This window comes from Paroedura picta, chromosome 7 (assembly GCF_049243985.1).
Source record: "Paroedura picta isolate Pp20150507F chromosome 7, Ppicta_v3.0, whole genome shotgun sequence".
Classification (NCBI taxonomy): domain Eukaryota; kingdom Metazoa; phylum Chordata; class Lepidosauria; order Squamata; family Gekkonidae; genus Paroedura; species Paroedura picta.
Genome location: NC_135375.1, coordinates 65,713,674 through 65,719,673, shown reverse-complemented (window position 1 = coordinate 65,719,673; position 6,000 = coordinate 65,713,674). Strand labels below are relative to the sequence as shown.

The following is a 6,000-nucleotide window of genomic DNA, read 5'->3' as shown; positions in this document are numbered from 1 at the left end:
AGGTTTAGGGTAGATTTCTTTAGAAAAGAATGCACCATTGCCTGTTTCAAGACTAAGGCAACACCCCCTCTCTGAAGGAGACATACTGTCTCTTGAACCCAGTAAGCCAGCAGCTTTAAGTAGACAGGGAAAGCAAGGGTCAAACTTAATACACTAAGAAATATGCCAAACAACTGGACAAGCTGTCACCCTGGCACCACATGTCCCTTTTATTGCTAATGTAGAGTCTACATTAGATGCAAGATATTTTAACTGTGCTGCAAAACAGTCACAGTAGGCCACCAAGAAATGCATCTCCTCCTGCAGGATGGATCTCAAGAGGCCTCTGACAACTTGGAACAGGTCTACTGGCCTGCACTGTTCAGACACAATGATGGTGGAAAAGTGTATTCACTGCCATCCCCACCAGAGACTACACTTAAAAAGAAGTTTCCACCTATGTCTTATTGATTTGTCCCAAGTCTCTAGCCATCTCCCTTTTATATCACCCACAACCCCTCAGTAAACCAATGGTCAGTAAACCACTTGCAAGAAGATACCAGGGAGCAATTGCGTCAACCACCCATAATTTCCTCATTCCAGGTGTCAGCCAGGACATCAATAGAACCACTAGCCATATCAACAGGAAAATCCACTAGAGTCAGAAGAAAGCCATTCAAATCCATTTGACTCCTGGGCGATAATTTTAATAGATCCCTCACCTCTGCAGAGGCTTCCTCAGGAGGTGGTGGGTTATCCTTCATTGGAGGTTTCTAACCAGAACCTAGATGGCCATCTGACAGCAATGCTGATTCTGTGAATTTAGGCAGATCACAAGAAGCAGAGCAGGAAGGGATGAGTCAGTGCTTGGCTCATATGGCCCTTTCTTATATGCTCAGGGTAACACCAATCACCACTTTGGGGTCAAAAATGTTTTTTTTAGATCAGATTGTCCCAGGGATCCTGGAGAATGTTTGCCTTTTTGTTGGCATAGTTCAAGGATCACTGGAAGAGTATGAGGGGAAGGTAGTTGTGAATTTCCTGCTTTGTGCAGGGGGGGGGGCAGTTGGTCTATATGACCCTTGAGGTACCTTCTTACTCTATGTTTCAGTGTCTTGATATCGTTAGGCCAAACCCGAGCAAACAGTGATCTGTCCATTATCAGTTCTTCCCCCTTCAGATCATATCCCTCCCACTCAGAAACAAACACCAGATCAAGAGTATGACTGAAGGACTAGTGATTATCTTTTAAAAGTCCATGGTTGTCATGGAGGCCATGATATCCTGATCTACTTCAGACAGCCTTGGCATGAATGTTAAAGGCCCACAGGGCAAGCAGCTTAGGCATTCTCAACAGTACCCCCACATCTACCTCTGTAAACTCAGACAATCCTCTCCCTCAATCCTAACACCAGGTATACAGCCTCAAACTTGAAATGTTCTAGATGGGGCAATACCACCTACTCATCTGCCAGACCAATGCTGATAAATCATGGAGTACTCTGGTGGATGCAGCTGGGAGAGGTTAACTCCTCCAGCCACAACTCAGCCAGGTTACTCAGGTCAGCCCTTTTATCCACGTTTAAATTCTGGATGGTGGCTGTTTTTCCTGTGATGGATCTGGCATTTAGCAGCCGGATTTTACAGCATGACAGCTTGTTGGTATGGTTACCACCATCACTTTAGCTGGAAGAAAATCCAGAAAGGGCAACAGCATGCAAATGTCTGTTGTCCCTTCATCTTCTCTGGTCTGCTCTTCTCCCATCACCATATCTCCCCCTTTACCACATACTACAAGACACTCACCACAATATATTCCCTCACCACAATATATCCCCACCACCAGGACACAAATAAACCAATGAACCAACAGACAGCAAAATACAGCTGATACTCATTGTAAAAAAAAAAAAAATCCAGATCCATCGCTCATCTGGATTTGAATACAAAAATACACTCTGAACACATCCTAGCTTTCACTTGATGAAAGGCAATCAAAGTGGCATACCTACATCTTCCTTCCTCCTAGAACCACAACCCACAGATCACAGTCTTCTCTCTGGATATCTCTCCCTGCCTCGGTACATTCAAGTGGGTGGCCATGTTGGTCTGAAGCAGCAGAACAAATTTAGAGTCCAATGGCACTTTTAAGACCAACAAATTTTTATTCTAGGTATGAGCTTTTGTGTTCATGCATACTTCCTCAGGTACAATATTGTGCCCATGAAAGCTCATACCTAGAATAAAAATTTGTCAGTCTTAAAGGTGCTACTGCCTTGGTTTGTTCTGCCTTGGTACAGCAACTGATGAACCACTTCTTCCTGTTGCATCCAGGGTATTGGATCTCCATACAGCTGAACCACAAGCTATAAGACCAACTGGCTAAGAATAACAGGCCATATTCAGGCTAATATCCATGCTCAGAGACAACATACATTTCTTTAGAAGATGCTGCAGGTAAGCTAAATAACTAATACCAGAAAATACAATGTTGACATTCATAGAGATTTGGCTAAACAAAGTAATTACTGCCAGAATTGGACATCCAGCAGAGGATTGCTTCAGTCAGTCTTATGTGGAATCCAGTTTCAGACCAAAATTTAGAACAAAGATCTGTTTTCTGCACTTGCACAGTATAACTGATCCCCACATACTTCCCCACTCTGAGGTAACTTTTCCTGCCAAAATCAAGTTGACAGACTAAGCAGTCCTTATAGTATGGTTTCTTAGTTATAAAAAACATCTGCCGACAAAGATTCTCACCCCTTATGTGGAAGACATCAGCATAAAGGGCAAGGATTCTTGTCCCCTGTCCTCTCCCCTTACCTATTACTTCACTGACCTTGTCCCTGGTCCTTCTGCCCTCTCTCAGACACACACACACACAGTCTCCCCTCCCCCACTCCCCTCTTCCTTTTCCCTCCTTACCTCTAGTGGCAGGAGGGTCGCCATGTTTGGCAGTCCTCTACTGCCTCAGCTGGGCGCCCCACAGCTATCTGCTGTGGGGCTCCTTTGGGGCTCCCATGGCACTGCAGCTAGGCCAGCCTCCATGAGTGGAGGCACTGCAGCTGCCCTGGCCTCCGCAGCAGTGCCTCTGTAGCTGGGCCAGACTGTGCCGGCAGAGCTGTCCCAGTATCCACGGGTGCTGCCTCCATAGCTAGGCCAGCCTGTGTCACCATGCCTGCCCTGGTCTGCGGCCAGCGCTGCCAAGGCTAACCCAGCTTCCTCGGCCTTTACCACCACCACTGGCCGCCTCCATCTTCTGGCATGCTTGGAGAGCAGGACTTATGGATGTCATGTCCATGAGTACTTCTGTTTCACCAAGCACGCCAGAAGAGTCATCGATAAAGCTGTCTGTCTCATGACTGACAGACTTGGCTTTACTCAGCCCTAGAACTTTTTGGGAAGTTGTAAGGGCCCATTTTTCTTAAACTCTTTGTCATAATAGCACTGAGGTGTTGTTAAGAACTAATAAAATATTTTATTTTACAAAGAGGAGAAAGCTAGTTGGAATAAGGAGATTGAGCTTTTACATACAAATTCATTATTTTAATGTTCAAAAGTTCTTTGTTGCGGGCTTAGAAAGGTTGTTTTTAAGTTTTTCTTAATTGTTAGCACTGAGAGACTGTAGTCACTGTGTTCAGACGAAACACATGTTTTTTAATCTTCGTGAGTTCCTCTGAACTCCCCTGGTTTCTAGAAAGCAGGTACATTATACTAGTACTTCCACTTTCCTTTCCTAGAAGTACCGATTTCCCTCTGACTTCTGAGAAGACTGAAGCAAGCTTTCTTTGCCATATGTCTAAGGAAATCCTCACAGCTGGTTTCCCCCTTTTCATTGGGAAGGGTTCCTCCTTCTCTCCTTAGAAGAACTCTCCCTTCACCTTTTGGCCTGAATTGGGAGTATCATCTCATTGCCAAAATCCCCTCTGCCAAAATATCTGTCCCAGTTATCCAGACACTGTGTAGATCAATTTCAGCCTGTAGTAAAGATTTTTACTAAAATTTCTCCTCAGATCTGATGTTCCAAATAGACAGGAACAACCAACTAAAATATGCCAATCACAATAAGAATAAACTCCCTCTAACACACAGCAAGTACATTAATTTCCTCTCAGGTGTTGCTGACCAATCAGAGTGCTTGTAGCATCCTGTTGCTCCAAATCTTACTGCTTAGTAAGAATTTTTAACCCTTCACTCACTGTTAGTTCAGCATTTGGAGCCTTAATATTTTAGTGTTGTCTATCATGCACATCATTTGAATTAGGGAGATAATTAGGACTAGTCTTTTAGCTAACTATTCACAGTAAATCTGTGAACTCCCTAACTTACAGAATTTGAAGAAATTTACGAGGCATCCAACATAATAATTTACTTTATTTTTCAAAATTAGAGAAATAAATCAATCTTTGAGAAAGTGATCCAAACAATTAGAGCATAATCCCCCTTTAAAAATAATAATTTGGGGATAACCAGAAACCTCATGCATTCCTAGTAACAATATTCTTCTCTACAGGAAAATGTAAAAAATTCCTTCTGGCTAACCTTCACAACACAGTATTGCAATCTTCTAAAAGAACATAGTGCCTGAAAGCAAGACCACAAGAGAAGAAACATTTAGTGGCTCAAGAAAAACAGAATGGGGATAGATAATCATATATATGCAACAGATCAACAAGCAATCATTCAAACAACGGAATGTGAAAGCTGGAATAGAACAAAAAAGATTTCATTTTGGTAAAAGTATTCATATGCAAAAAGAAGCATAAATAATTAACTTTATTGAAGCAGTGAGGTCTTCCTTTGTGAATGGTCTTTTATCTGTCAGATAAGGCCCAGCTGGTATATTGAATGGCCAAAGGCTTTGTTGAGCTTTCCAGCCATGTGAGTCACAGCTCTTTTGCTAAAATAGATACATAAGCATAATCATTTAAAAGGATTTCATACATCAAGAAATGCATTGGGACAGCATCTCTAAAGTGATGTTAATAACTCACTAGTTTAGCTACCAGCTATAATAAAAAGACAAAACGAAAGGGATACAGAAAAGCTCTTTCTAATTTGCCAGATATAGAACAATCAACTACAAAGAATCCCAAATTGAAGGACAGCACATACTAAGAAGCTAGCATTCAAATTGGCTTGTATGCAAACAATCCTTCATTTATCTGAGTAGCTAAGTAAAACTTTTGAAATGACTTTCTAGAACAACAAACAATTCTGTTTTTTCAGCAAGCACCATTGGCACATGTCTCTCCCAGCAGGACAACCATACCAATTCAGCTCCACGTTAATCCTCTTTTACATCTTTGCTCTTCAAAGGCAGGTCAGAATATTGACTAGACAACTTCAAGACAATGCTACAGGTAAGGAAAATCAATCACTTCTTTTGGAAAACATATACAATATTTTTTTGGATATCAGGTGGTAAATCAAACTTCCATTCAACTTTAAAAATAATTTTTTTACAGATTTTAGAACTAGATTTTAATTAAGAATTGTAACTGTGGATGTGGAGACCATGCTGTACACCGCTCTGAGCCGGCTCAGTATATAAGTTAAACAAAAGAAAAACAATTTTCCACATGGGGATAACTTCCTATGGTTTCCCCATTGCTGTTGTGCCTGCCAATTCAATGCAGTGACAATGGGGCTTCCGTATGGTTGCTTTCCTTGCATTTTCCATGTTCCAGCTAGGGCTACCAATTCTTGGTTTGGAAATTCCTTGTGTTTTTGAGGGTGGAGCTTGGGGAGGTAAAGTTTCAAGAGGCAAGGGACCTTAGCTCTGAATACAACCAGACTTTACATTCTAAAGGAACTGTTTTATTAAACAAAATCTCTGTCGTCTTAATATCAGCTGGAATTCTAGGAAATCACCAGGTCCCACCTGGAAGTTGACTACATGACTCAAAGACAATTAGTTTTCCTATATGTGTCTTTTGTGTCTTACACATCTTACTTTCAATTGTGGATTTAATTTATTTATTCTGATGAAAGAAAACATAATATTTATTTGTTTGT

The 6,000-nt window shown here is 41.5% G+C and overlaps 1 protein-coding gene across 9 annotated transcripts in view; it reads right to left on the bottom strand.

Moving 5' to 3' along the window:
* Positions 1 to 6,000, bottom strand: part of FRMD3 (FERM domain containing 3) — a 152,781-nt gene that overhangs the window by 57,088 nt on the left and 89,693 nt on the right. The window contains exon 5 of one of the 9 annotated variants that reach the window (XM_077344698.1): positions 4,758 to 4,882. The exons of 7 other annotated variants lie outside the window; for them this stretch is intronic. The gene's annotated coding sequence lies outside the window, so the exon portion shown is untranslated. Of the gene's footprint in view, positions 1 to 4,524; positions 4,695 to 4,757; positions 4,883 to 6,000 lie in introns of those variants that run through there. One more of the 9 variants, XM_077344701.1, reaches the window with a different exon arrangement.